Below are 19,117 nucleotides of genomic sequence, written 5' to 3' on the forward strand. Positions count from 1 at the left end.
AACCTCAATTGCGTCTTGTCCACTAGCCTGTATCTCAGTATTCTCGACAACAATTTTTTTTTCATTGTGAATGCTGAAGGAAAATATTCGTTTAGCAATTCACTGATATCGTCTGACTCCACGCAAAACGTTTCACGACTCTCCTTCAGTGGCCCTAATCTTACGCTCATCATTCATTTATTCCAGACATACTGAGAGAAAGATTTAGTGCTTTCCACGATGCTATCTGCCAACGACTTCTCGTGTTCCCTTCCTGGCTCTTCCTAATTCTCTCTGTTGGTCTTTCCTGGCTAACTTGTAACTCGCAAGCGCGCTTACTGAACCTTCCCGTCTCATCCAAACATAAAACTTCTTCTTCCTCTTGACAAGGGATTCAACTTCTTTAGTAAACAATAGCTGCCTTGCTCGAGCCACTATTTCCCTGCCTGACAGGTGAACCTGAATCACGTCCCGCATCAATCTCTGCCTTTCGAACTAAAATAATCCTAATCTAGTCAAACCCTCTTCATAGCTCGTGCCCTCCATACTAGGCAACATCCCTTTGAACGTCCTCTGCAACCCCTCCAAACCATCCACTTTTTTCTAATAATGTGGCGACCAGAACTTTACCCAGTATTTAAAATGGAGCCGAACCAGAGTTCCATGCAACTGTAACATGATCTGTCAACTTTTGTACTCAGCCCCCCGTTCGATGAAAGAAAGCATGATCAATGCCTTCTTGACAACTATATCGACCTGCGTTGCCACCTTCAGGGTACAGTGGACCTGAACATCCAGATCTCTCTGCGCATCTGTTTTCCCCAGGCCTTTTCCATTTACCGTGTAGTTCATTCTAGAATTGGATCTTTTTTAAATGCATCACGTCGCATTTGCCCGGATTGATCTGCATCTGTCATTCCTTCCCCTTACTCTCCAATCTATCAGTATTCTACTAGATTATTTTTGGGACGTCTTCATTGTCAGCTAATTGTCCACTAATTATAGTGTCATCTGCAAACTTGCGAAGCTGACCATCTATCTCTTCGTCCAGATCATTTACATGTATCGCAAACGACAGTGGTCGATACCAGCATCAGTGTGCAAAACACCACTGGTCACAGTTCTCTATTATCCAAAACTATCTTCCACTCCTACTATCTGTTGCTGTCGCCCAGCCAGTTCTCTATCCATCTCGCTAGTCCAACGTGGAAGCCATGGAACTTCAATTTCTCCATCAGCCTACCATGGAAAGCCTTATAAAACGCCTTGCTCAAGTCCATGTAAATGACATCTGCAGCCTTTCCCTTATCAATCAACGTTGTCACTTCCTCAAAGTTTATTCAGTTGCTAAGGCATGATCTTCACTGTAAAAAACCATGCTGCGTATCACTGATAAACCCATATTCTTCAAACGTAAACAGATCCTGTCCCTCAGTATATTCTCCAGTAACTCCCCTACCACTGTCATCAGGCTCACCGGTTTGTAATTACTTGGAATATCGTTGCTGCCCTTCTTAAAACCGGGGAGAACATTAGAAATTCCCCAAATCTCCGAGACCTCACCCGTGTAAAATCTTGCTGAAAAGCTGTTTTTAAGTCCGTAGGTATTTCTTCCTTCGCTTCCCTTTGTAACGTGGGAAAACTCCTGTCAGGACTTGGGGATTTGTACACTTTAATACCTTCTAAAACATTCAACACCTCCTCTCTCCTTATGCCGACCTGACCTAGAGTAATGAAGCGTCTATCTTAACTTCAATATCATTCATACCCTCTCCTCGGTGAATAGCGATGCAAAGTATTCATTCACAATCTCAATCATGTCTTCTGACTTCATGCCTAACTTACCTCTTTGTCCTTCAGTGGACCAAGCCTTTCGATAATTACGGCCTTGCTCCTTATATGTGAATAAAAGGTATTGGAATTTTCCGTAACCATTGTTGATAAAGATATTTTATGACACCTTTTACTCTCTTAATTCCTCATTACAGATTGGACTTTCTTGCCCGAAATTCTCCCAAAGAATTTGTCTGTCTTCAGTCGCCTGGAACTTATGTATGCTTCCGTTTTCTTCTTTGCTCGTCTCACAATTACACCTGTCATCCACGGTTCCCTAATCTTGCCATGTTTATCCCTCACTTTCACAGGGACAAATCTGTTGTGCCCTTTAGTCAATCTTCCATAAAGGCCGCTCACAACAAAAGTTGATTTACCCACAAATAGCTGCTCTCCATCTACACTCCCCATCTCCTGTCAATTTTTGCTACGGTTGTCCTTCGGCCAATTTCAGATGCTTCGTTCAAAATCACCCTCGTCTTTGTCCATAAACATTCTCAAACTTACCGAATTGTGATGAAAATTCACAAAGTAATCACCTACTGAAACTTAAAACACCTGGTCGGGAGCATTCCCCAAGACCAGGTCCAGTGTGGCCCCTTCCGGTGTTGAAGTACTTGCATATTGCTCTATAAAACACTCCTGGATGCTCCTTACAAATTTTGCTCCAACCAATCCTCCAGCACTAAGTGAACCCCAGTCAACGTTGGGAAAATTCAAATCTCTCATCACCAGCAGCCTATTGCTCCGACATCTTTCCATAATCTGTTTAAACATTTGTACCACATTCACACGCTCGATGTTGGGAGGCTCGTCGTATAGGCCCATTATTGCTAACACACTGTTCGTTTCTGACCTCTGCCCACATTGCCTCACTGCTCGAGTCCTCCATCGTGCCCTCCTTCAGCATAGCTGGGATAGACGCTCTGACTAGTAATGCAATTCGTCCACCTCTTTTACCTCCCTCTTTACCCTGCCTGAAGTATCGATTCCTGAGATGTTTCGAGGTCGATCTTGCCCTTGCCTCAACCAAGTATCAGTAATAGCAATAAAATCATACCCTGTGGTCCTAATTCAAGCCCTAAGTTAATTTGTCTTCCCTACCACACTTCTTACATTAAAACAAAATCACCTCAGACCACGTGTTCCTTTGTTTTCATCATTTGTAACCTCCTTAAACTTCATCTTATTCACGTTGACTACATTATCTAGATCCTTACACTGTTTAATTACTCCGTCTGTACTATCTACTAAACACCTCATTACGTTTCCAAACACCAACATATTAGATTCAACTCTCGTCAACAGCATTAGCAAAATGACTACCAAGGGAATTGGTCCCAGTCTGCCCCAGATTCAAACCATCCATTTTGTAATAGTCTCACCTCCACTGGAATTGGAGTTGTGGAAATTTCGCTCAATACTCTGAGAATTAACATGAGATGCAGAAAATCTTTCACGAAGATTAACTTATATTTGCAAAGAAAATCTGTGGCAATCAGAAGGTAGTCTCCTCGCTTGCCCACCAGTCATGTGTCTTTCTGCAGTTTTTTAGTCATAGTTCCCGCGCTCATCTGATGGCATTAACATAACCAAACATACTAGCTTGCTTTGTCTTTCTAAACTAATCATCTTCTGCCACGATGGTTCACTAAACTGCACTTCACCGATCACATTACACCACCATCTCTTTAGCATAAGCTCAAATATCAATTATTTAACGAGTCTTTCACAGTGCGCTACTATTATCTGTTACTGGAACTCTGTCATATGATCCTACGCATGCATTACAAAACCAAGTTAAGTACATATCTGCCAAATTAACTTCCATATATTCCTCCCATTGAGACCTACTGCACGTGCCAGGAGAAAGAATACAAAGAGGCTGAACGCACAAAGGCCAATTTGGTGGCTACAGTCCGGAAAGCATGGCAAAAACAATTTCCTGGGTCCAGATCTCAAAGGATTCGCCCCCTGTACCTGGAGTCACTGAGCCAAAAACCTGACCAACAATAGCTATAACAGGAATAAGGAAGCAAGGAGCGCGCACAATCTGTGTGCGCACGCAAAACATGCAATTAAGGCGTCTTCATCCAGACAAAGCTTCAGCACACGTCAGGTCATAGCAATAGAATATTAGAATGGTAGCAGAAGAGTGAGTTCACCGGAACGACAGGGAAATGTCACGCACCAAGACCACTCAAAGACTTAAGAAGATGGAATGCACAGCAAATGACAAATGCAACAATTATCAGCATAATACCTTCAACAATCCCAACTTTGACCGACCAAGCCTCCCATTCACCACAATCGCTATCCAATCAAACAACCAAAAAAAAATGACCGAACCCCACATTCTCCTTCACTTCTTTCGGAAATTCCTCAGCCTATCCATTGCACAGTAAAAGATCCCTCCAGGCGAGTATTTTTGGGAAGAACGTTACAGCAATTTTCCCCAAACATTACACAGATACCACGTTTCTCAGCCAACAGCGAGTCCATGCTCTGCCTATTTTGCCATGTCACGCCATCCTACTAGTTGCATTCAGTAATTCACGTAACGCCAAGAGAGCAGAGTCTGTGCAATTAATAAATCTCTGTGGAATGTAATAGATGCAATACATCGATTCAGCATTTTTGCTAATAACGACGGCCGGGAAAAGTGCTTCCCAGCTCGCGACAATTTTATTCCTGGCCTTGAACTCGTTGCGGATGTCCCTTGGCTAACCAGTATCAACAATGTGTATGGCTGGATAGTAGACATGCTCCCGTTTAGGTCAGTGCAAAGTCGGTTGTGATAGGGCTTTGGCACTCCCAAGCGAGATTCGCCATGTCAGTCAAATTGATTGTCCCCAAGTCTGTACAGGAGTAGTAAGGCTCAGGACTCGGGAGAGGGGCATCAGTGACCTCTCCCAACCCATCCCCAGACGCATAATAAGAAGAAAATTCAGCTTTCACAGACCCATCACTGATAGCCCTGGAAGTACCAGTATACCCGAAGACCCCAATTACCGAATGCTCAGAATCATGAGAAGGAGTATTGAGTCCCAATGCGTCCCTTCTGGCCACTGCTGTCCTTTCTACGCCCTCACATACCTCAGCTCCAGAATCAGCTCGCATCTGCGTGACAGCTCTGGTGTAATGATTGAGATTACCATCCCTCGACTTGAACGGCAGTGGACAACACCTTGGTTATTGTGAAGGGTCCCTCCCTTCTCGGCTCATTCCACTTCCTCCAGAAAACTCACACATACACCTGATCTCCAGGCTGAATAGTGCGTGCTCCTTTGGCAGAAACCAGCTTCCACAATTTTTCCTGTCTGTGGGTGGACTCGTATTTTCGTCAGCTGTTGCATGTACTGCTTAAGTTTAAGCTCCATTTATTCCAAGCTCGGCCCGTCATACAGATCCCTCCACTTGGGCACTGGTATGGATCTACCAGTAAGCATTTTATGCGGCGTTAAGTTAGTCATGTGCTTAGTTTGCATACGGTAGCTCATCAGTGCCAGTGGCAGCACATCGACCCAGTTAAGATTGGTACTTAGGAAAATTGTATTCAACTTAGTTTTCAACGTTCCATTAACCAGTATCACCATTCCTTGTGCTTGGAGGTGATACACACATCAAAATCTCTGCTTGATTCTCAAAGTCAACAGCGAGGAGAAAGTGAGGACTGCAGATGTTGGACACCACAGTTAAAAATGTGGTGCTGGAAGAATACAGCAGGCCAGGCAGCATCCGAGGAGCAGGAGAATCGACGTTTCTAGCATCATCCCTTCTTTAGTCAACAGCATCAATGTAACCACTCTTTGGTTAAAAGTAGACCCATTATCTGAACTGATCTCTGACAGCATGCCAAACCTCAGAATAACTTCAGTTGTTAAGAATTTGACCACTATGTCTGCCCCTGAATTCTTCGATGGTGTTGCTTCTACCCATCCACGAAACCTGCCGATTACCACCAACATAGATCTCTTCCTTCTCAACGTCTTTACCATGTCCACATAGTCGGTCACCAAATGCTTAAATTGTCCGTCGGGTACTATGCCCGAAATGTCGATTCTCCTGCTCCTTTGATGCTGCCTGACCTGCTGCGCTTTTCCAGCAACACATTTTTAAGCTCTGATCTCCAGCATCTGCAGTCCTCACATTTTCCTAGTCGGTATCTCCTGCCTGACATCATTTTGAGCACATACATCACATTGTGACAATATGTAATCCACTGAGCCTGCAAGTAACATGACCAGAAACCACCCTTCTTTATCTTCTTCGGTAATTCCCCTTTAGCACAGCGATCGAACTTATGTGCCTCTGAGTTAGGTGTAAGTGCCTCCCACAAGCCTCCTTCTGTGCACCACAGACCTACTTGGTTTTGCCTGCTCCCCCTTTGTCTCCACATTATTTGTTCAGCTGAGGACGCCTTACCTTGTATCTCATTGGTTTCCGCTCTGGAAGAGTCCGGATCTAAACACACCTGGGGCGCAATGACAGCTGAAGTGCACGCAGAGGCCATTCTGGCCGCTTCATCTGCTGCTTGATTACTGTTAACCATCATACTGCTGTCCTTTTTAAGAACCTGGCACTTTATGTTAACTAGCGTGTTTAGCTTCAGTAGCGTGGTCACCAACTTGAGAATCTGTTTGTTATATTATATGGGATCTCTGTCGCTCTTCCTGAAGTCCCTTCATTTCCAGACTACCCAAATAGACGGCAGACCCCATGGACATTGGCTATATCAGCATAGATATCGGCCTTCTCACCTTCCACCAACTCACATGTTGCCGTTAGTGCCTGAAGCTCAGCTAACTATGCTAGACAAGGTTGTGGACAGGTCTCAAATTTCACAGTTCTAAACTGAGTCTTCTCTTGTTGCCTTACTGTAAACCCCGCATGATTCCCATCATAGACTCTATAACATGAGCCATCCACGAACAGAACATTTTACCCTCATCAGCGAGCGGCCCAGACTGTAAATCAGTCCTCAATTTAGCGAATGTAGACACGTCCCCTGTACATGGGGCTCTCACTCATGTTTTGCGAACATAGTCAGCGAGTTCCTTACAGCGCATCTCTGTATCCTTCTGTGTGGAAAAATCAACAATTATAAATTGTCCTCTTTTTAACAATTCTGCTATCTTATGATGCGTGTACAAGATCACAAGGTAGCCCATTGTTACGGAGGACATATTTTCATATGAAAAATGTACCGCTCCAGCCCCCTGGTGCTGTCATTCACCAATCACAAGCCATTTCTGCTTACTTTACCATGGTTTTCAAATCATTAGACTGACGTCCCTCATTAATTAATAGCGTCACATGGGGTGCAGCCCCTGGGACACTGTACCATTTCGCCAGAAATTATTTTTTGTCTTATCTGCAATGATGCTTCCTGCTTTCCTATCGCTATAGCTTCACTCTTCGAATGCTGCAGGGTGACATCTTCACAGTGCCACTGCTCCTCCAATACTTTACTCCGAGTCTCGTCAAAAATCACTTTGAAGTGCAGCTCAGAGTTGGCCGGCTTTGCTTTATTCAAATAATGCTAAAACGTCTTTCCTCTGTTTTTCCCATGGTTCCTAAAATATAACATCAATATGTCTCCTATCCAATATACATTGGCATTCCAAACGTCCTGCAATACCAACTGAGAATTCGATATTTCTACATTTAATCCCTTTTGAGTACATTCCAATTTCAATTCTAATTTCAGTAATGCATCTCTACCTAGCAAATTGATCGGTGTCCACTTAGAGACTAATAAAGGCAAGACGACTGTTTTACTATCCATTTGTAAACTTACTAGAGCTGTAAACCTGGGCAACTGTGGTTTACCCAAGAAACCTACAGTCTTAATAATTTAGCTGACATTGGAATGTGGGAGGCATATTGTGGTTTGATGCTTGTGTAATTAACTCCAGTATCTATCATCATAGGCATCAATCCACCTTCTAAACCATTCTGGACATTAGGTTCCTTTTCAACCTCCCGTGTTATCATAGGATATTGTCCCTTCACACTCGGGTTCTCTGCTCTCTGCTATCACATCCTGTACAGATTAACATGCCTTGTCGGACCCGTAGGCATTTTTGGCCAGACAGCCAGGGGTTTCTTACTCATAAGTCCACACTGGGTCCAGGATGGCCACTTGCACTATGGGCAATGTTTTCTAAAATGGCCTTTGTGGTAACACCCCCAACACACTATTTTAGATTCTCTCCGAGTCAGACTTCTCACCATACCCTTTGGCCCCTCACCTCTTTCTCTCTGTCCTTGGAGACAACAGTTCTGTCTGGGCTGTTGGTTAATTTTATTTTCCCCTTGGTATGGTATCTGTGGAAAAATTCCCTCATAAACGTTTATTATCAATATGGGGATTTTCAGCCCTTGCCAGGTACCTATCAAACCAGTGGTGGCTGGCAACATGCTTATGCTCTTCTCTCTCTATTTATTTTTAAGTTACTCGAGCTGCATCTGTGTCAACTTTATTTGCACCTCCTCCTGTTGTTCGGCCACCTTGTTTTTGCCTGTCTGGCATGTTTTGACATCATGGAGTGCATGATCTCGGAATTCATGGCGAGCCATTGACGTTAGACCCAATACCTGCTCCAGCTTAGATTTAACTTTAGGGGAAATTGCCTCGACAATAGCGGCCCGGAACATTGTGGTCAATACTTGGCCACTTTTCACGTCTTGTTCTGTTTGAAGCCTCCACCATTGTCTTTGGATTTCTGGATCGTCTACTGGGTGTTCAGTGTGTCCCAGTGGATCCGCTCTCAAAGCGTTGGGATTCATCTTAGGTGGGTAACAGTCTCTTGGCCTGTCAAACCCTTTGTCTTACTCGATCAAACCCAGGACCATCAATCATCGGATTTTCCACCACGTTCTTGAGAAAGTTTTGGTCCTTTATGTCTCTAAATTTCGGGAGGCCCAAAACCTTTACTGGCAGTGCTTTCAAATCCCACAAAGCGATCAACTGTCCTTTAGTTTCACCTTCAAATGTTCTAATCCACTTTCATACACCATCATGTCAATTGGGAAACCAATATTTCAGCCCTTCTCGATCCTGTGTTCCCCAAGGAATGCATTGTGACTGTCTCCCCCCGTTCATAAGCAATGACAGCACCTTATCTCGTGGGTACTTCTTTCCCTTTTAAAAATTGTTACGTTGCGATTTCTCATCAGATTCCAATTCTGACCCTACTTCTATATTCTCCCATCTGTTTCCTACTTGTTTTGTTCAGGCGCATCTTCCTGCGTGTGTTACTGCCTTCTATTCTCCCCTCCCAATCACACTCTGCCTCTCCTTGCTCAAAATCGATTAGAATAGATTACTTACGGTGTGTCAACAGGCCCTTCGCCCAAGAAGCCCACACCCTCTAAAGAACAAGCCACCCAGACCCATCCCCCTCTTTCTAATGCCACGGACAATTCAGCATGGCCAATTCACCTAACCTGCACCTTTTTGGACTGTTGGAGGAAACCGGAGCAAACCCGCACAAACACGGAGGGGAATGAGCAAACTCCACACACGCAGTTGCTTGAGGCAGGAATTTAATCCGGGTTTCTGGTGCTGTGAGGCACCAGTGCTATCTGCTGTGCGACCGTGCCGACCATTGTTGGAATGATTTAGATATGCTACATAGTCTTTTTGTTCTCTTAATTTGTGTAAAGTCTGAATTTCACCTAACAATCCATTTTTTTTACCAGTTGTATAGCTTCTAATTCTGTTTGCCTTCTCATCTGTTCCGTCCCTATTTTCATTTGTAATATATTCAGCTCTGGGTCAGCTTCCTCCCAATTCAATTCTCCCTATATTTCTTCTGTTCCCCTTATTATAGGATACTGTGTTGTATTCTCTTCACATGAATAGGGAGGAGGATTTTCTAATTCTTTCCATTCGGGATATACAAGTGGTTTCCCTTTCTGAGCCTCCATATCCAATGACTCGTTTTTCTGCGCTGACCACGTGGACATTTTCTCAATCCAGCCTTTGTGTCCAGAAACTGTTTTGTTCTTTAGCACCCCCATCGGTTGTAGCTGGTGCCTAAAATACTTTTCTCAAATCTTTTCCAACAATTCTTAACAGCTTTAAAATTTTTGCTGTTCCCTCTAAAATATGTTCTTTTTTTGACTTGTCATTACGTCTGTAATCCTTAATTAAATCTTCCATTTCTTTGCACATATTTATACCATAGCTACCTTCTTTTGGCAATTCAGTTCGCAAATGATTAGTACTTCTTCCCAATTTTTCGCAACTTTTATAATGTAATTTCTTGTGACTTGGAATTTCGAAAACAACAGTCGCTTTGTTCCTCCTGCCCATATTTCACTCCAGCTGATCTGTTGCCTCTGTTCTCACAGTTCACTCCCCTGTGCCTCACAAGTCGACTGGCGCCTCGTCAATTATTATGAGGGTTCCCTTGCTCTACAGCTTGCAAGTGCCATTTTTCATTGTGTCAGCCCCGAAATTTCTTTGCTTTCAAATAATTAATAAAGACAATCAATCCTTGCTCGTTCTGCCTGTGCAGACACCAAGTGTTTTAAGGCTGCATTCGCAGGACATACTAATTACTGATAGTTCCTTGGAAATCCTTTACACGAAATTATCTTAATTCCGACAGTGCAAATTAAAATTCAAACACTCCTGGATCTTGAGCTCCGGGGAATAGACACACACATTCAAACTCCAACAAGCAAGTGTGCATTCAAAGCAGATCACAAATGTTTAAATTTAGAGTCTCTCTCGCTCTCTCTGTCTAACTCACAGAACTTTTCTTCAGGCAGCCAGGAACTCAGCACTGTGCCACAGTGTCTCTCTCTCTCTCTCTCAAACATAAATCCCTGCCTATGCAGACCATTTGTTCATATTTAAAATTGCGTCCGTCTAATTATCATGCAGTCCTTGTTTGAAGAAATTCAACCGTCCGATAGCATTTTGGAAAACTTGGCTATTCTCAATTATTTTAACTTTAATCATCTGTTAACAATCTGCCGGCTATAAAACATCACTCAAAATCAATTATAATAGAACATAGAACATAGAAGAATACAGCGCAGTACAGGCCCTTCGGCCCTCGATGTTGCGCCGATCCAAGCCCACCTAACCTACACTAGCCCACAATCCTCCATATGCCTATCCAATGCCCGCTTAAATGCCCATAATGAGGGAGAGTCCACCACTGCTACTGGCAGGGCATTCCATGAACTCACGACTCGCTGAGTAAAAAACCTACCCCTAACATCTGTCCTGTACCTACCCCCCCTTAATTTAAAGCTATGCCCCCTTGTAATAGCTGACTCCATACGTGGAAAAAGATTCTCACGGTCAACCCTATCTAAACCCCTAATCATCTTATACACCTCTATCAAGTCACCCCTAAACCTTCTTTTCTCCAATGAAAACAACCCCAAGTGCCTCAGCCTTTCCTCATACGATCTTTCTACCATACCAGGCAACATCCTGGTAAACCTCCTCTGCACCCGTTCCAGTGCCTCCACATCCTTCCTATAGTATGGCGACCAAAACTGCACACAATACTCCAGATGTGGCCGCACCACAGTCTTATACAACTGCAACATGACCTCAGTACTCCGGAACACAATTCCTCCACCAATAAAAGCCAGTACGCCATATGCCTTCTTCACCGCACTATTTAACTGGGTGGCAACTTTCAAAGATTTGTGTACATGGACACCAAGATCCCTCTGCTCATCCACACTACCAAGTATCCGACCGTTAGCCCAGTACCCCATATTTTTATTACCCTTACCAAAGTGAATCACCTCACACTTAGCTACATTGAACTCCATTTGCCACCTTTCTGCCCAGTTCTGCAGCTTATCTATATCCCGCTGTAACCTGCCACATTCTTCCTCACTGTCTACAACTCCTCCGACTTTCGTATCATCCGCAAACTTGCTCACCCAACCTTCTAACCCCTCCTCCAGGTCATTTATAAAAATGACAAACAACAATGGTCCCAAAACAGATCCTTGCGGAACACCGCTAGTGACGGCACTCCAAGATGAACCTTTGCCATCAACTACTACCCTCTGTCTTCTTCCAGCCAGCCAACTCCTAATCCAAACCTCAAACTCACCCTCAATGCCATACCTCCGTATTTTTTGCAGTAGTCTACCATGGGGAATCTTATCAAACGCCTTGCTAAAATCCATATACACCACATCTACTGCTTTCCCCTCGTCCACCACCTTAGTCACCTTCTCAAAGAATTCAATAAGGTTTGTGAGGCACGACCTGCCCTTCACAAAACCATACTGACTATCCTTGATCACATTATTCCTATCCAGATGTTCATAAATCCTATCCCTTACAATTCTCTCTAAGATTTTGCCCACAACAGAAGTGAGACTCACCGGCCTATAGTTACTGGGGTTATCCCTACTCCCCTTTTTGAACAAGGGAACCACATTTGCTAGCCTCCAATCTTCTGGCACTACTCCTGTAGACAACGAGGACATAAAAATCAAGGCCAATGGCTCTGCAATCTCCTCCCCTGCTTCCCAGAGAATCCCAGGATAAATGCCATCAGGCCCAGGGGACTTATCTATTTTCACCCTTTCCAGAATTTCCAACACCTCTTCTCTACATACCTCAAAGCCATTCATTCTACTTAATTGTGACTCAGTACTCACATTGACAACAATGTCCTGTTCCTGATTGAATACTGACGAAATGTATTCATTCAGTGTCTCCCCAATCTCTTCAGCCTCCACACGCAACTTCCCACTACTATCCTTGACTGGACCTATTCCTACTTTAGTCATTCTTTTATTCCTGACATACCTATAGAAAGCCTTAGGGTTTTCCCTAATCCTACCAACTAAGGACCTTTCATGACCTCTCCTTGCTGCTCTTAGCTCTCTCTTCAGGTCCTTCCTGGCTACCTTACAACTCTCAATCACCCCAATTGAACCTTCACGCCTCATCTTTACATAGGCCTCCCTCTTCCATTTAACAAGGGATTCCAATTCCTTATTAAACCACGGCTCCCTCACACGATCCTTTCCTCCCTGCCTGACGGGCACATACTTATCAAGGACACTCAATAGTTGCTCCTTGAACAAGCTCCACATATCAATTACACCCTTGCCTTGAAGCTTACTTTTCCAGGGCACACATCCTAAGTCATGCCTCACAGCATCATAATTTCCCTGCCCCCATCTATAACTCTTGCCCTGTAGTGCACACTTATCCCTCTCCAAAACTAGAGTAAAGGTCACCGAATTGTGGTCACTGTCCCCAAAGTGCTCACCTATCTCTAATTCTAACACTTGGCCTGGTTCATTACCCAGAACCAAATCCAGTATGGCCTCACCTCTTGTTGGCCTATCTACATATTGTGTCAGGAAACCCTCCTGCACACATTGGACAAACACTGACCCATCTAACGAACTTTAGCTACAGCTTTCCCAATTAATATCAGGAAAGTTTAAGACCCCATAGCAACCACCCTATTACTTTCACTCTTCTCTTGAATCATCCTCGCAATCCTTTCTTCTACGTTTCTAGGACTATTAGGAGGCCTGTAAAAAACTCCTAAAAGGGTGAGCTCACCTTTCCTATTCCTAACCTCAGCCCAAACTACCTCAGATGGCGGGTCTTCATCCATCGTCCTTTCCACAGCTGTAATACTATCTTTGACAAGCAATGCCACACCTCCCCCTCTTTTACCCCCACCTCTGACCCTACTAAAACATTTAAACCCTGGAATCTGCAACAGCCAATCCTGTCCCTGTTCTACCCATGTCTCCGTAATAGCCACAACATCGAAGTCCCAGGTCCCAACCCACGCTGCAAGTTCACCTACCTTAATTCGTATACTTCTTGCATTGAAGTATACACACTTCAAACCACTTTCCTGTTTACAGACACCCTCCTTTGAAATCGATGCCATTTTCCTAACCTCCCTACATTCCAGGTCCTGCACCCTAAAGCTACAGTCTGGGTTCCCATGCCCCTGCAGAGTTAGTTTAACCCCCCCCCCCCCCCCCCAAGAGCACTAGCAAACCTCCCACCAAGGATACTGGTGCCCCTCAGGTTCAGGTGCAGACCTTCCTGTTTATAGAGGTTCCACCTTCCCCAGAAAGAACCCCAGTTATCCAAATACCGGAATCCCTTCCTCCTGCACCATCCCTGTAGCCACGCATTTAACTGTTCTCTCTCCATATTCATCGACTCTCTATCACGTGGAACGGGTAACAAACCAGAGACAACAACTCTGTTCGTTCTAACTCTGAGCTTCCAACCTCGCTCCCTGAAAGCCTGCCTAACATCCTCAGCGCTCCTCCTACGTATGTCATTGGTGCCAATGTGGACCACGACTTCGGGCTGCTCCCCCTCCCCCTTAAGGACCCGGAAAACACGATCAGAGACATCACGTACCCTTGCACTTGGGAGGCATCATACCAATCGTGAGTCTCTCTCGTTCCCACAAAACCTCCTATCTGTGCTCCGAACTATCGAGTCCCCAATTACTATTGCTCTGCTCTTCTCCACCCTTCCCTTCTGAGTAACGGGGACAGGCTCCGTGCCAGAGGCCTGAGCCCCGTTACTTGCCCCTGGTACGTCGTCCCCCCCACAAGTATCCAAAACGGTATACTTGTTCTTGAGGGGAACGGCCGCAGGGGGTCCCTGCACTGGCTGCTTCCTCCCAGTCCCCCTCACTGTCACCCATCTATCTGCCATCTTTGGAGTTACTACTTCCCTAAAGCTCCGATCTATGACCCCCTCTGCCTCCCGAATGATCCTAAGTTCATCCAACTCCAGCTCCAGTTCCCTAACACGGTCTTGGAGGAGCTGGAGATGGGTGCACTTCCTGCAAGTGTTATCAGCAGGGACGTCCATGGCATCCCTCACCTCAAACATGTTGCAAGAGGAACATTGTACTGCCTTCACTGCCATCCCTCTGAAAGTAACCTTTTATAAAAAATAAAACTGAATCTGAAGAATACAACAAGCAAAATGCAGCACTTACCTACTTACCACAACGGGTCTTATTATTTAGGCTAGATAAGTCACTGATTGTTGAGCGAATCGTGTAGACGATGGTGGTATAATATGATAGGTTAAGCGAAGCGTAGTGAACAATAAAAGAATCTTTCCTTACCTTTTCTGCGCGTTCAGTCCTCTGCTTTTCCTTTCTTTGCTTTATTTTTGTTTTTCCTGCAGCAGGTCTGTATCCACAGACCACCGCATGGAATTTTATCTCAATCAATCTCTTTTTTCGACATCTACTCACCACACTGCTCAGTTTTCCTGAACAATCCTTTGTGTCTCCCCAAACTTTAATTTAGCATCACCTCATGGTTCTTTGGATTGGAGAGACCCTTCGGCAGTTTCTCTCCCTTACTTGACAGAACATAGACTTAATTAGCAGCAAAAACGCTGACCGTTTTTGTGGGCGGCCAGATCTTTATTCAATCAGTCTCAGGAGATCCATCAGTTAAACTGGAAAGTGCCCTGCAGCCGTGCCTCTTTTCGGGGGGGGGGGGGGGGGGGGTTCTTTCCAAACCTGCACGCTGCACCAAATTTGTTGTGTAAAAATCACTTTGCACTCTGTGACAATTACTAGGAGATGCAGAAAATCCTTCACGAAGATAAACTTTTATTTGCAAAGAAAAGCTGTGGCAATCACAAGGTATGTCCACGCTTGCCCACCAGTCCTTTGTCGTTCTGCAGTTTATGCAGTCCTAGTTCCTCTCTTATCTGAGGGCATTAGCATAACCTTTGAGTTTCTAAGCGAATCATCCTCTGCCGAACTTGTTCACTACGCTTCACTTAACCTATCATATTATACCACCCTCGTCTACACGATTCGCTCAACAATCAGTGATTTATCTAGCCTATCACAGCGCACTACTATTATGTGTGATTGTAACTGTGATCCTGAGCATGCATTACAATTAACTACATAACTGCTGAATTAACTTCCATACCGACTCCAACGTCCTAAAATTACGAAACTCTCCCTCTTCCACCATCTCCGAAGCCACACATCCATTCTGCCTATTTTTTTCACTTCTACTCTGACTAGAATCTGGCACTGGTAACAGTTCTGAGATGACTACCTCTGGGGTTCTATATTTTAAGTTGGATCCTAACTCACTAAATTCTGCTTGACGGAAGTCATTCCATTTAATACCTACACCTTTGGTGCCCATATGAACCACAACAGCTGGTATTATCCTCAAAGCTCCCTCCGATTTGCTTCTCCCATCTGGGGGAACTGATTTGTTAGCGAGAGGTGGTGAGGAGAGCAGTAGACGTACATCATCAGGGGATATCCGTGACGATTATTGACCTGTTAGCATGACATTTTCCGCGTTCTGGAATCAATGCTGAATAATTTCGGGGTAATTCCTCTCTTGACTGTATCCCATGCTGCCCGCACCACTGGTGGGTCTGTCCACCCGGTGGGACATAATATACTCAGGGATGGTGAGGATGCATCATGAAACATTACACATCACGTCTCACTCTGTGAGTATGTCGAAGCCAGACTGTTTACTGAACGATGAAACATGAGGGAAAAAGGCAAAAGTGGAGCAGAGAATAATGGTTTCAAAGCTGAATGAAAGGCACTGTATCTGAAAGCGTGTTGTATTCTCAAACGAAATTGCGGAAATCAGCGTATATATTGAGATAAATGGATATGTTTTAACAACATTAGAGAGACATGGTGACACGATAACTAATATTGGCAACTGCATATTCAGTACATTTTGCAGATAGGAATGCTATGCAAAACTGGAAAGGAAGTGGGTTAGATTTCCGAATAATGGATGACATCTGTATTATCGTCAAAGAAGCAAACATGACATGAAATGGTCAAGGTATTACGCAAATGCCTCAGTGTTGGTATCAGGTGTAGTATGTCAAAGGTCACAGCCGATGCTAAGACGAGTGGTAGATAAAAGTGGACAGAGGACACTGTAAGTCTTCGGAGGGATTGATATATATTAACTGAGTTGGCAATGGTCAGGCCGAAGGAGTATAACGTTTGTAAATGTGAGGTCATTTATGTTGGTAGCAATGCCGGAAAAGAAAATCACGAACAAATACATTGTGAAACATTGCAGCATGCTGTTGTGCAGAGAGGCCTGGGTGTCCTTGTGCATAAATCATAAAGAGTTCGTTTGCAAGTTTAACAGGTGAGTATGAAGGCACATGGAACAACGTTCTTCATTGCTAAAGGGATGTAGTTCAAAATCAGTGAGATCATGGTACAATCGTACATGGTGCTGGTGAGAACACATCTGGATTACTGTATACAGTTTTGGTCTCGTTGCTGGAGAAAGTATGCACTGTCACTGGAGGGAAATGTACAGTGGAGAAGAGGGTGATTGGGTGGATTCGGAAGTTGCGAGTCTTTTCTTATGAGTAAAGATTGAGTAGACTGGGATATAGTAATTGGAATTTCGAAGAATGAAAGGGAATTTATAGAAAATCTCAAACTTATAAAGGGAACAAATAAGATAAAAGCAGGGACATTGTTTTCACTGGCGAACGGAATTCTAGTTAGAGGGCATAGCTTGAAAATAAGGAGGAGCAGATTTACTCTTGACCAACCCAAAGAATTGTGAATCTATGGAATTCAATTTTCAATGAACCAGTCAAGACTACGTCGTTGAATGTTCTTAAGGCAAAACATTGAGATTTTTGAACAGTGCAGAAATTGAAGGTGAACGGTACAAGTGATTGGAACTGAGTCCAATTAAACATGATCTGTTTGAATGGCGGAGCAGTTTCGTGGGGCCAGATGGCATACACTGCTACCTTGACACTTGCTTAAACTTATTGTTTTTGTGTAGTAAATGACAGTTGAGTCGAGTTTGGGGAATGATTTCCAACATGAGGCTGAGTGGATCACACCAAACCCACATCATTACTTGACATTCGAGCGTCACAATGAGAATCACGTTGATGTTCCGCCGTTTTTCACTGTACAACATTCCCAGAGTGACTCCCCACTCACCCGAGATCCTGGAATTAACCAGGATCCCGGGAACCAGTGCTATCTTTGAAAGCCCATGGTGCACTGGAACAATCACAGACCGTGCAAAGCTCATTTGCATGCCCCTGATATTGAGACTGCTCGTGACAAACCAATGGAAATTACTGAACTCCTATCCGTTTTGTGGGCATTGGCATGGAGCTCCAACTGGGTGGGACGGTCACAAGCAAAACTTGCTCTTCCCACAGGAACAGGAGTGTAGGCCATGGCACCAGACAATGCCTGTCTGCTCTGAAGTTTCCCCTCAGGTTAGAGCAGTCTCAACCATCGGCAGGACTGGACAGCACGTTAGGGAGATCATTGTCCTTCTGCACTCCATCAGTATAAGGGAAAATCTCACCATTACCCTTGACAAGAACGAACAAGAGGCAGCAAGATTATTGTTACATCAAGAAAGGCTTCACAAAACATCTCCCCCAATCTGCCAATAGTCTCACCACAGAAACAATCTGGTTGGAGCTCAGAAACAGCTAGGGGAATCAACTACTGGCCGGAGTTTCTTTCTGTAGGAAGAATGAAGACACAGCATTTCTAATCTGGGGACTCTTCATCAGAACAGTTTTTTCTTTGTCAGGTCTCCAGAATCTGCGGCTTTTTGTTTTATTCTCGATCGGCAATTATCCTGCATGCTACAGCATTAATGGAAGACTTGATCTGGGAAAGAGGGGAAGGGGTGAGTGTTGTGAAGGCTCTGCTCACCCGTTTATGGGATAGGGGTGTGAACCCTTGGGTGAGGGAAGAGGAGGGCATGTTAAAGGCACTCCACCAGGATTCGACGTCCTGTGAACAGATGAGAAAGATCCAGAGAAAGTGGGAGTATGTAGTCCCGCTGAGTTGGTCATTGGTGTAGCACAGTGGCTCAGTGGTAGGCATTGATACTTCAGAGCACCAAGGACCTGGGCTCGATTCCTTGTTTGACTGTCTGTGTGGGGTTTGCGCATTCTTCCTGTGTCTGTGCAGATTTATTCCCTGTGTTTGGCTTTCCTCCTACAGTACAAAACCGTGCAGGTTAAATGTAGCGGCCTTGCTAATATGCCCACAGTATCCAGATATGTGGATTAGCTGGGGGAAATATAGAGTTTTTGAAATAATGTTTGGGTGTGTCTGGTGCTATGCTATTTGGAGCATCAGTGTGCACTCGATGGGCCGAATGACCTGTTGATACTGCGGGGCTTCAATAACTTCCATTAACATGTCTGTGTTTGGCAATACCTCTAAGTGACCTACCTATAAGTGCTAGCCTGATTTGATTGACTAAATTAATCCAC

The sequence above is a fragment of the Chiloscyllium plagiosum genome, unplaced genomic scaffold (assembly GCF_037043375.1).
Source record: "Chiloscyllium plagiosum isolate Xiang-an unplaced genomic scaffold, Cpla_swu_hap1 HiC_scaffold_41, whole genome shotgun sequence".
Lineage (NCBI taxonomy): Eukaryota > Metazoa > Chordata > Chondrichthyes > Orectolobiformes > Hemiscylliidae > Chiloscyllium > Chiloscyllium plagiosum.